The 13,587-nt window shown below is 44.3% G+C and overlaps 1 pseudogene; it reads right to left on the bottom strand.

The window, feature by feature from the left end:
- Positions 1–13,587, bottom strand: part of LOC125939869 (uncharacterized) — a 37,752-nt pseudogene that overhangs the window by 18,961 nt on the left and 5,204 nt on the right.

A 13,587-nucleotide genomic window follows, 5' to 3' on the forward strand; every position in this document is an offset into this window, starting at 1 on the left:
GCCGCATAATTTTTGTTGGTATTGGTGCTTATGAAGGCCAGTCTTCGTGCATTTCATGTGCAATATAAATTCTAATATATTGGTTATAACTTACTGAACGCCTACAGCCGCTTCTAAATGCATGCTACGTTAGAAAAACGAGCTCTCATCCGCGCTGGCAATGATTATCATTGACGTGAGATCCTACCTAAAGAATTCACTGCTTTAAGTAATCGACGCAGCATCGAACACGGCCGAGTATGCTTTTAAAATATGCAGAAGCACGATCTCTCATACGACGCCATATACACACACTACCAATTCCAAGTTTTAATTAGTTATCTGCATAGCGGTGTGAATAAAGCAGTCTACAGAAAGAGCATCAAGAAGAAACTACTTGCGAGCGACAAAGCAAACGGTAGAAAGGAAACACGGGACCGTTCGCAAACAAAAGCTGAAGGCGACTTGAAGAGCAGTCAACGGAGGTAACTGCGTTCCGTGATGAGTTACGCTGCGCGGCTTCAGGCTAGTTAAATGTTTCGTTGATTTGTAGATTGCAGTTAAAATTTCGACATGTTCGTAACTGCTAAATTTCCCAACAGCAGCAGTAACACGGTCGCCTTACAACCAGTCGCTCAAATAGATCGACAGCATAGGGTAATCTTATCTGTAGTTCATATGCAAGTAGTACAGGTTTGCATACCTTCGCGTGGAGAGGCCCCCACTTGAAAGTGTCTTTTTTGTAATTTTCTTTTCTGCGAAAGCATGCCTCACACGCCGATCTGCGCCCGCCTGCACTCACTCAGGATCACTACAATGCACCACACACAACAGCAACGCGAGGAAAGCGTGTACTCAGCTGTTCCGCGTGCTTATGCCCTATATTAACGTGAAACATGCCGGAACCAAAGAGACACCGTCGAACATACATCAATAACAAATAAACCGTGGGATCTGTCTAACGTACCCTTTAAACAATCAAAGGGATACGTCCTGCGTAGCTCAGCCATATAACGATGTGTTAAGATGCCAACCAAAGGGAAAGAAGGACAAGGACAGGAAAGAGCGTCAAACACGTGCGCGCGTTAACACATGGGAATATGTGTGGACCAACTAGCTCAGCCACAATTAGTGGCACATTTAGCCACAGTTTTAATATTAATTGTTGTAAACTATATGGACACACTTGTACATCTGGTTTTGTATTCCTAAGACCAATCAGGACACAAAAAAAGCTGCTTTCGGTCATAAGCACCTCAGTTATGCTACAAAATAGCAATTTACCTTCTAGCTGTATATATTTGTTACAAAAGTTATCCTTTTTTAATTGTACGTGATATCTTCATCCACAGTTTCGGCTGCACCTACAGGCGTCGAGGAATTCATCCGAGGGAAACAGCCAACATGAAGGAACGATTTCAGTAAGCAGATATCTTCCTTTCACATTGCACAATTCATGCGTTTTCCTTTTTGTTTCCCGAAACTGTGGATGGTGCAGACATACGTTTCCTGTGCTTATTTTGTCAATGGCAAAAATCTTGGGAACAAGGTACTTCCAAATTCATGGGCACTCCCAACAGAGCGCACCCCCCCCCCCTTCCCCCTAACTGCCCCATCACCCGCTTCGAGGGGAAGGACTAAGACTCACATCCTGAAGCCGTGATCTATGGTAATTTAGACTAGTATAATCACTATTCTTATTCAAAGGCAGACAACCTGAATATCCTGGATGGCTGACTTAGGTCACATCCTCCAAACAACATCACGGGTACCTGGCCGCTCACATCCAATCGACAATGATACGACTGATCAGTGAGCATTTAAATGAGAGGCTTGATCACTTACTAACCCACACTTTCACTCCCTCTCTTCTGTACTCGCGTCTCCTCATTTTCGCTATTATGGGTGCATTGGAAACAAGCGGATGAGCATACTACAAGGGGAGGCGTCCATCTTCCATTGGACAGTGCCACCATGGCAAACGTAGATGACTCTGCTGGTAGCGCCATGTCATCGCCCATTCTTCAAATTTTGCCAACCGCTCGACAAAGACACTATCAGTCCATTTTTGTTCTTTAAAAAACCTGAACATATTTATTGACAACTGCATTCTACCCCTCATTTTATTCCTACTGAGTGTGTGCCCTTGCCTCTTGTTTTTCTCGTAGTTGATAATGTACTAACAGACCCAGCGCTTAGCCAAGGTGTTCAGTACATGGATTAAGCCGAAACTGTATGTAACGTGGATATAAGTACGTTGGCCGCACAATGTAGCTCTTTTGAGTGCCAACAATAAAACTTAAGCGCTATGGTGATAAATAGCTACACAATATGCAAGCGCTTTTAAATACGGTGGCTTTTCGGAACGCAACTGCAATGGATTGTAAAAGAGCACGTTGAATAGCCGTTTTTTTTAATTGAGAGGCCTGGGATTTCCACCAGTAAACAGGCATGCGTCTGTTTTTGGAAGGTGGACCTCATGATAAAAGTTTCAGGCAAATAGTAGGCAGAGCCGTGACAACGAGGCTTTAAAATGGCGCGAGAACAGCTCGGAAGACAGCCTTATATGTTTGAAGGTTATTAAGATGCTTCTCGTCTCAACTCGATTAAGGTGGACTAAATAATAGTCATCGTTATAATGTAAGAAGTTCATAAAAGCAGACGCTAAGTATTTTATTCGTCAGAAGACTTTGAGCTGGTTCCGACTACCTGGACGAAGGGATAACGTATGAGAACTGAAGAGTTTCACGGACTTTTAGAGAGGCGGAAAAAGACATGGCTGTACTACTGGTGACTTCAACACCAGGCACAGTCCGAAACGGCTTGAATGATTTCTTGCGTTTTCGCTGCAAGATCAGTACGATTTTTTGCAATACATGACCAACGTGTGAGCTGCATACGCATATGGGTAAAAGCGCCGTATTAGAAAGATTTTAACTGCGCTAGAAACAGGGACAAAGCAGGACGAAAAAGACACCACGTCCCCCTCTGTCCCTATTTCTAGTGCAGTTAAAATCTTTCCAATATGAACTTCAACCAACTAGTCCAACTTCGTCCACTGCTAAAAGCGCCGTATAGAGAAAAATATGTCAGAGACTCTGAAGTACAATATTCTAGCACAGTTTAAAAAAACGTTCAAAACGCTATGGTTAATCCCTCTTTCATAGGAATCGGTAGAACACGAAAGTGAAACGTGTCTTAACAAAAGCTGTTGCATGTTTGCTTTGTGAACTCACGGTCTGCTACAGCGAAAGGCGTAAGATTTGCGGGCCAGCGACCGTGTTGCAGGTTTCCATGAAGCGCGGCGTCCCGTTGGCGAGCGCCGTCCAGCTGCCGAGTCGCTTCCGCGACGGCACGAGCATTTTGGTCCGACTCCGTAGTGTCTTCGGCAGCCAGTTGAGTTGCGATGCGCTCAGCTTTAGGAATGCGAGCGGCAGATTTCCCAGCGTGCGCCGCGAACGCGCGAAGGCGTTCTGCTTCACGGTGGCGTGTCTCTCGCCGGACCAACGGGAGATTCGCCCGTCGCCACCGCTGCCTTTCTGCGCCGCCTAGCCCAGCAGTGGTCGTAGTGGTTGCCATCGCAAGCGAAGCAGTAGGCGGCGTGTAAGCACTGCTGATCCATGTTGAAGCTCCACTCCGTAGGCGACGAGGTGCCACAGGCAAATCCGACGCGGAAGACGAACAATGTGCGGAAAATGCCTACACCAAGCTGTATACCGCGTCGGAGCCTCCACTGCGCTGTGACTGCCGCAGCAATTACTAGCGGCGCGAATACGCGAATATCTTTAAAAGTGTATATAATGACTCAGCAGCTACCTTCATTCTTTGCAAGAAAAACGGAAAAATACCAGTCAAAGAGAAGGCAAACAGACACTATCTCCAATGTTCTGTACTCAGTGCTTTGAAGTAGTCAATCTATTAGACTGGGAAGGACTAGGAGTGAATCTCAGCAGCAAATATCCAAGCAACGTGAGTGTGCAGATAACATTGCCCGGTTCAGCAACGCTGGCGGCGACTTGCAACAAATTATTGGGGACCTTGCCCCGCAAAGTTTAATAACAGGGTCGGATATTATTAAGCAGAAGGCAAATGCAATGTTCAGTAGCCGTGGAAGAGATCAAGAATACATGACTGGGTATCAGCTTTTAGAATCAGTGCAACGGTACGTTGATATTGGCGAACTAACCACTGGGGGCCTTGATCATGAAATTCAAATTTCAAGAAGAAGAATGTGTTGGAGCGCATACACCAGTCATCACCAAACCATAACCAGCAGCTTACCGCTATTGCTAAAAATAAAAGCACAATCATTGCACTCTTCTGGTACTAACATATGACGCAGAAACTTGGAGGTTAAAAACGAAGCTTGAGAACAAATAAGGACCGCGAAATGAGTGATGGAGCGAAATATGTTAGATGTAACGTTAAGAGGCAGGAAAGCAGTGGTGTGAGTTAGCGAGCAAACAAGGTATTTGATAATTTACGTGACATTGAGAGAAAAAAATAGAGCTGGGCAGGCTATGGGCGTCTTGCGCTGGAGTTTGAGGTATAGTAGCAGTGCCTGGTGGCGGCGAGAGAAGTTATATCTGGGTAGTACCAGCTTGGGCAGTATTGAGCCCTGGCTGTGGCGAAGCACGTTTCTAGCCCGAATTTTACGTCGATTCGCACTTTTTTCGGCCCTGTTGCGAGTGCGAAAAGGTTCGTCACTTCTCAGATACCACGCCAACCACGCTGCGAGCTGGCCGCAGCCTAGTTTAAGGAAAACGGACTCTCCGTGTGCCGTTGGACGTAATGCTGGAAGCAGAAGGAATCGGCGACGCCGATCCGGAGAGACCTAGCTCAGCCGCGAAAAAGCGTCACCGTCGTTACTGCTGCGTCGTGAGCTGTCACGAGCAAGAAGGCCAGAATCCCAGCATGAGATTCTACTGTTTTCTTTCAAGGCCTCACGAAGCGGAGCGTCGGGCTCGCTAGATAACTTCATTACCCCACTATGAGCAGCCCAGGTTTGAGAGTTAAATGTGCTCATCCTTGACCTTAAGCCAGCACGTTGAGGCAGCGCAGCAAGGAAGTATTGATTACAGCACATCGATGTTCGAGCGCTGTCATTAAAAGCTACATCAAGCGAACAGCGCACGAGCTCGCGCTGCAGCGCGATTCGCACGTAGTACGTTACTGCGAGCTCATATGTAGTGCATCAGTTATTTATCAGTTGCTACAGGGACAGATGGCCGTTACTACAGCGCAGGCATGACTACTTGTTTAGCGGCATGCAGCCAACAAATATTGCAGGAGGCCCGCCGTTTCGCTGCATGCTGAAGGAGCGCTGCCATCGCGGCGGATATACGTTCGTGCGCTCGATCAGTTCGTACACCGCGGCATGCTGAAAGACCGCTGCCGTCGCGGCGCGTACCGTCATGCGCTCGAGCAGTTCCGTACACATCATGTCTGCTTATCGCTGCTGTGAATTCATTTATAACAAGCATTTCCTCGCGTTTGTGCGCCTGAATCTAGCAGCGTGCAAACCTTACCTGAAGTTCAACTTCGTACGTGACTCGCTTCACTTGCGATTGACACCGCGCTAAAACTTCGCCGCTTATTTCTTGAACGGCGTGCACGTATTCGGTGTCGCATAATTTATTGCCTTTACGCAGCGTGCCACCCCTGAAAAAATCTTCGGCGCCCGATATTTGCTGCAAGCCGTGGTGCAACGCAACCGAACGTGGCGGGTCCATACTGTAAACGTGCTTTCCGAAGCAGACGACCGCACTTGGTACTACCAAGTTTCGGATTGAGGGCGCTTTATAGCCCCATTTTTGCAGCGCCCCCTGGGCTACGCAGAAGCCCCATTGCGTAAAGCAGATAGCCGGTGGTCTAGTAGGACGGAATAAGTGCCAAGGGAACGGAAGCGTAGTGGAGGACGGCAGGGAGCTAAGTGTTGCGATGAAAGTAGAAAGTTTGAAGGCATAACTTGGAACCACAAAGCGCGAGAAAGAAGCATTTCAAGGTCATTGGGCTTTTCTCCTGCAGTGGGCATAAATAGGCTAATTATAATGATCTGCTGTCGAAAAAAGAACTCAACTCTTTTGATAGAAGCTGCTGAGATCACAAAAGACAACGAAAAAATGGAATAATTCGCTTGATTAATGTCGAAATTCGTGGACCTTATTTTGCAGCGTGTTCAAAGGGACTGGTTGGCTCATCTATAAAAAAGGTCACAAACAGCGCGACATAGGACAAACAGGATGAAATAGGACAGCGCCCTGTCCTGTGCCCTTTACTTGTCCCGTGTCGCGCTGTTTGTGTACTTTTCTTATTTTGCATTTTTCGAAAGCCATGTTGACTCACTGCTTTTCATTCTTCAGTCTAAAAGAACAACTAAGAAGCTTTTTACCTAATGTTTCAACTGTGCTATGGCGCCTTTATTGCACTGAAAAATATGCCGATTTCATGACAGTGTGAAAACTTAGGTTGTCTCTTGTGAAAGCATTTAAATTATATAAGTTGCTGTGACACAGTCTTACTCATGAATTCAGTTAGCCTTTCGCGTTCAGTAGGACGGACGTATTGTCTATGTTTATGTATAAAATATCTCGATTTCAATACAGGTTTTCATTTCATGACCATATAAATTGCGATGTTGTGAGCCAGTAGTTGTGATTAAAAGAGTACCATGTTATATCTGCTGACAAAAGTAAATATTGTCGCGTCAAATCTGTATATGTACTTTCGCACCTATAGGCGAAATATTGCTATATCCTCAGGTAGGCGATTGTTGAAGCTTTCATTTTCTTTTGTTATTTCAGACAATGCACATCCAGATCCTAAATGTAAGCTAAAGATTTTTCCAATGAATTAAAAAACGCAAATTGAATACAGAAGAATGCGTAAAACGATTATCGGCCTTTACGTATAAGAACCTACGAACTCCGACGTGAAATAAACGGTGCTAATAAATAAACTCGTCTTCTCAAATGTCCCTGGTGGTGTTGGATAGTAGTTGCGTGGAACATTTTTATATTTTACAACTGTTGATGTACAAATTTCATAATATACGCCCATGCTAAGAAGGACGGCGGCACGGAATAAACGTCCTTGGAGATAGTTGTGGCGTTTGTTTGTTCATTAAAGGAGATCATAAATACAAAGTGCTTTGCATGCCTTCCCGCCTTGAGTTGTCACCATTATCGCCTTTGTAACCACCCTCGTGTCGCATGGCACGGCATGCGTCAAAGTGGGACTAAAAGGAGCCAGCACGCCTGCTAAAGCAGATCAATCATTGTTAGAACCCAGTAGATACGCTACAACGACTGCGAATTCTTCAGCTATTCCAGTTCATCCAAGCTGTTTTATACTATGGTTGTTGTGCATAAACGATTGTGTAGCGAAACCAGTGAGGCTATTTCTAAGCAGGTGACTTTTCTATCGCTAAGCTTGCTCAAGGAAAATCATCGGGCTTCAGTGTCGCCTCGAGCTTTCGACTCGTCGATTGCGACCGCAGTTGGTCTCAGCACATATAACGCTCCCAAATTTTGTAAAAATGTACTGCAATAATCCTGTGCCGAAACCTCCAACTGTCTAAATCTAAAACAACGACGATGTCGGAGGCATGAGGCGCACGCCACAGCGTAACATTGCAGAGAAACGTGCCGAGCTAACTATGTTTCAATCTGTCAAGTGCTGTCGCAAAAAATACTGTTTATGGTTCCTAACTTTTCTTGCAGTAAATATTTTAGTCTTTTAGGCCTAGCAATGTGTCTTGTATGCCTTAGAGCTTTGAATAACCCAGAGCGCTACTTGCTAAATAAATATGTTTATGTTCAAAGGCACAAGGCAACAGCGCTTACTAAGCAGTGCACAGTGATGCTTGATAGAGGCACCGTCGTGAGCACTGGTAGTGTGGAAATACATTCTCTCGTAAGTTATTCAAGTTGGCAAGTCATGCGAAGTGGTGCATGATAGGTATACGCTACTAAGCGCAGTCATTCACTCGGTACAGCGAAGTCTGTGCAGTATTAAATTTTTGAGGTTACTTGAATTGATTCCTGTACCTTCAACTCCACAAATATTTACCTCTTCGTCATCTCTTTAGGCACGTAAACTGATCAGGGAGAAAATAGGCATTTTACGCCACTGTAACGTTTCACACAATGTCTAGGGAGTCATATCGACAAATTACGTTGTAACATTGAGCCAGACAGGTGTCAGAGTCTCAATAAAGCAGGTCGTATTTTCAACTTAAAAGGCGCTTGCTCATAGAATTCGCAATATTTCGTACTGGCCCAATTTCCTACAGCTGCAACAGATTATTCGTGAATGTGAAATCGAGAAACATCGCCTACTGACGCCAAATAGTGCCGACAATCGCGTTCGTCGATTGTTGGTCTCATCAGGCACGACACTTCATCATTGAGTGAGCTTAGCAAATAAGTCTACATTTCCTGTACTGACTGTAATAACCTGCACATCAGTGAACCGACCGGAAGAGGTGTTTCGGATTCGCAACACAGAGGGGCGAATATCGCGAAGAACTTGCAGTATTGTATTACATTGCTTGGGCAAAAACATTTTTTTTCTTATTTCCCGCGTTGTCCAAGATTGTTCTGCCCTTCGTATAATTGCTTCTACTCGCATGTATGACATTTCTTAAGCATATCAACTGGTATCAGTGACTCGCTATCTCATCGCGGCCGAAACACGCCACTAACACACAGATGTTGTTGAAGCCCAATATATGAGCCCTATACTTTACTTTATATTCAGTTTAAAATTTGAAGAGACATTTTCTACGCTGTCCACATATGCATACTTGCTAGTATGCGTCGGCTGTTGTTCTTTCTTTGTATTTTAGTTATTTCGAAAGGTAAGTTCGTCAGTCCTCTACACAAGGTATGCTTTTCGTTGCCATTTTCATGGAAAATGTGATGAACGTTGGGACAGCGTGGTCTACCCTTTAGGCCTTACATATCTTTGGGCATGAACTTGAGAGTGGGCACTTTTAAATCCGGCACGGCTGCTTCGAAGCATTCCGGACTCACAGTGATTACTCACACGTCAGTGGATGGTACTAGCGGCCAATGATAAGCAGTTGTTGTTAGCCAAAATATTTATAAAGCTTGCCTTGCCTTATTCACCAAGAAAGTATGCTAGCTCAGGCAGGCACTGCATGCTTTGAGAAGTGCATTTAGCTGCTAGAGAAGCGAATGTACACTATGGTTTGAAGCATTGGAAACATAGCTTGTTTTGCTGTGTATATTAGGCGGAGGGTTTAACATATACGGGCACCAAAGCTAAGGTTGACCTAACGCATGCCCACATAGTCCCTACTGCAATTCATGAATAGTTAATGGCCCATGAATGCATTGGCACCGTCTGCCTGCATCCCTGTAAGAAATTTGAGAACTCGAACTTTGAAAGAGCAAAGTTCTTTAACCAAAAATTCGGCTCTCTTGTAAGTGGTCAAAAAACATGGCAAAACAGTAAACATGCCCAAAATCGCATGCGCAAATATTGTTACAACGCACCACACAACATTGAGTAAGCAAAGCTTATGCTTGGTGCTGAATACAACGAGGCTCAGGACTTGCTGTGCCAGGCCTCTGCGTTTCGTTTATTTCCAAGATAACCTGGAAATTGATTTGTCTGTAAAATTCCTCCTGATAAAAAAGGCGTTGCTGTTGTTGCGGAAAAAAGAACGACGGCTTTGGCGCAAGAGCCACGACTGTTTGACACTAATATATTACTCCCTATACCATGTTTTCCAAATGTAGCGGGCGAATCAACGCGCTTAGCTATTGCCGTGGCCGGAGAGGTCATTCGCTTGACACGCATTGAGACTTTCATGACCTCTTTCACTCATTCACGCATGAAGTGAATTTGCAGGAAAAAATTTACCCATTTGTTTTCATCGTCAATACCACATATTAAGAAGAGGTTGCAGAAAGGAAAATTACGCCACATGTTGGTTACGCAATATTGCTTTCCGTAACCACCGGAACAAACTGCGTGTTTAATTACACCGCTACTTGCTAGCCAGCAAGGACCAGTAGGTCATTAGAAGTGTTGTTCTGAGAGCACTTGCAAGTTCGAAAGTGGGTTTTTGCGTCCGTACGCGTTTTCCGTTAAGCCATCGTCGTTATAGTGCTGCCTTTCTCAAACCCCATCCTCATTATAAGCTTTACTCGCGCCATATTGCATGTGCAGAAAAGTAAAAGAGCGCTCACCACTGCAACTGAGATTCGAACTCATGCGCCTTCGCTAACGTGCAATAGGCATCCGGAAGCAGTAGCCACGGCACTATCGAGCTCCGACGAAGCTTGAAATTCATGCTAAGATTTGTGCACCACGCAGACTTATTAAATCACGTCGTCTGTGATTATGTGTCAGAGATCACAGCAGGCAATACTGCAGCGAAAGGAGACGACGTACCGTGCGTAACAAAGTCGTTCTTGAGTACACGGGGTGTCCGCTGTGAAAGGCTGTTAAAGCCACAATGAATAACTTCAGGGCGAAAAGAATCGTTGAAGTATAATTTCTTTCTCGTATGGCCACATTCGCGATTTGAGAAGGTGGAGATTGTACAATGTTGCTCAACAGCGTTTACGGCGATCAGTGATCGCTCAAGCAAAGGTGTTTGGGTTCAACAAATAGGCGCACTGAACTTCCTAAAATAGCGATTAGCACTCTTAGGATACTTCGCGCTCCGGTTGCTTTCCGGGGGCAAATTGTGTGACTATCTACCTATCTATGTAACTAACAGCTTTCCCGCTAAAAGCAATAACTCGGTAGTATATGGTCAAATGGACAGAGCATCGGGATGCTGTGCTGAGGGGACAGGCTTTCAAACTAAGGGTCGGGCCAACTTCGGTAGGTAGAAAGAAAATAAATAATGGATTTAAGGATGCCGGCACGGATGAAGGACAAGAGCATTGTAGAAAGACAATAAACGAAATGAGAAAAACAGTAGAAAATATAAATTGGGAAAGGAGAACAAGAAAAAAGTGCCAGGTTCTTGTGGCTGACGAGGAGTATCCTCAACTTTGTTGGTATAAACAATCTGCTGAGTCATACACAAAGACTAGCAAAATATATGAAAAATATTGATGCAGTAGGTAATGATGGTAATTGTGTCAATGTCACAAGGAGTCAGGACTGGCATTGCTAAAGTTATTAGTACGTATAGGAGTGGTAATTGTTCAAACTATTTCAAGAAGCCCAACCCTTTATATTTAGTGCTTGATTAGAGCATAAACCATGGAGTACAGGAAGCATACGTTAATTTCTTGGGAAATATCTACAAAGATTCCACAGCTAGATTGGTACTCCACAAGAAAAGTAGAAAATTACCCATCAAGAAAGGGGTCAGGCAAAGAGACAATCTCGCCAATGCTATTCACTGCATGCTTAGAAGAATTATTCAAGTTCTTAGACTAGGAAGGCTTAGGAGTGCGTATCAACGGCGAATATCTCAGCAACCTTCGGTTTGCAGATGACATTGTCCTACTCAGCAAAAAAGGGGACGAATTACAGCAAACGATTGAGGACCTTAACCGAGAAAGTGTAAGAGTGGGGTTGAAGATTATTATGCAGAAGACAAACATAATTTTCAATAACCTGGCAAGGGAACAAGAATTCAGGATCGCTTGTCAGCCTCTAGAGTCTGTAAAGGAGTACGTTTATCTAGGTCAATTACCTACAGGGGACCCCGATCATGAGAAAGAATTTTACAGAAGAATAAAATCGGGTTGGACTGCATACGGCAGGCATTGTAAAATCCTGACTGGGAGCTTACCACTGTGGTTGAAAAGAAAAGTGTACAATCATTGCATTCTACCGGTGCTAACATATGGGGCAGAAACTTGGAGGTTAACAAAGAAGCTCGAGAACAAGTTAAGGACCGCACAAAGCGAGATGGAACGAAAAATCTTAGGTCTAACATTAAGAGACAGGAAGAGAGCGGTGTGGATCAGAGAACAAACTGGGATAGCCGATATCCTAGTTCACATTAAGCGGAAGAAATGGAGCTGGGCAGGTCATGTAACGCGTAGGATCGATAACCACTGGACCATTACCGTTACAGAATGGATACCAAGAGAAGGGAAGCGCAGTCGAGGACGGCAGAAAACTAGGAGGGGTGATGAAGTTAGGAAATTTGCAGGCGGAAGTTGAAATCAGCTAGCGCAAGATAGGGGTAATTGGAGATCACAGGAAGAGGCCTTCGTTCTTCAGTGGACATAAATATAGGCTGATGATGATGATGACGATGATGATTAACTTGTAGTTGGTAGCTCTCACTCCTTTCTACACACCTGTGCAGTGCACTGACATTGCTTCCACAGCCACTTGCAGTTAGGATGCCAGAGAAGTAAGGGCCGCGCATTTGAACGTTCCCTTTCACAGGTGATTGCACTGTCCATCAGTACAAGCCCTCAAACTGCAGATGTGTTCAGACTTTCTAGGAGTCTTTATAGGATTTCACATGCCGCTTTTCTTGTGGTTTATGTATCGAGATAACTGTGGCAATGGCATTCTGTTGCTGAACAACGACAACTACCTTCTTCAAGCCGACCTTAATCACGTTTCTGACTGGTGTAGTAGTTGGCTAATGACCCTTAACGTAAATCAATGTAAAAGTATGGCAACCTCGCGTTTTTCTAACACTTCTGAACGTTTAACCTACACCTTGAACGAAACTAAATTGGAGCAGGTTAGTACTTATAAATACCTTGGTGTTTACACATCGAATGATTTATCATGGCACTCTCCTATTAACTACATTACTAACAATTCTTGTCGTACTCGTGGATACCTAGTGCCAGCACACCTTAAACTACAGCTATATCAAACATTAATCCGTCCAAAGCTTGAGTACGCTTCAGCCATATGACATCCAGCTCAATCAAAGCTAATTGACACCTTATAATCGGTCCAGAACCGTTCAGCTCGATTTAAACTCAAAAATTATGCTCATACTGCCAGTGTCACCTTGATCAAATCCACTCTTCGCCTTCCAGACCCGGTAATGAGAAGAACAATTTCCTGTCTCTTGCTTTTGCATAAAGTTTTCTTTCATAATCAAGTACTTCAACAGGAATTCATCTATGAACCTGGTTACTTTTCATCACGTGTTGACCGCCCAAATAAGGTAGCCATCCCTTTGTGCCGAACTAATCTCTTTATACATTATTTTCTTTCGAAGCAAGTAGAAGGTGGAATCACCTTCTCCCCTCCATCGCTGTCATTAAGGACCAAGCCTTGTTCAAGTCTCCAGTTACTGAACACTTCCTGGTGTAGCTGCAAACTAATGTTGGTGTTGTTTTCCTTTGAATTCCTTTTATTGTTTTATTTTGTATTTACGTTGTACCCACCCCCTCAGTAACGCCTTCTGGGTCTTGAAGGTATACTAATAAATAAATAAATGAGGTCGCAGGTTGATTTCTTGGCTGCATTCCTACCGAGAGATGCAATAACAAGGTACTTATATACCGAGCTTTAGTTGCATTCTAGCAAACCCAATATTGATGTATAACTGCCCCCTACACCATCCCTAATAACCCTTTTCTCTTCTTGGAATGGTAAACCTCATATATCAGTTATTTTCGTGGCTTAATA

The sequence above is a fragment of the Dermacentor silvarum genome, chromosome 9 (assembly GCF_013339745.2).
Source record: "Dermacentor silvarum isolate Dsil-2018 chromosome 9, BIME_Dsil_1.4, whole genome shotgun sequence".
Taxonomy (NCBI): domain Eukaryota; kingdom Metazoa; phylum Arthropoda; class Arachnida; order Ixodida; family Ixodidae; genus Dermacentor; species Dermacentor silvarum.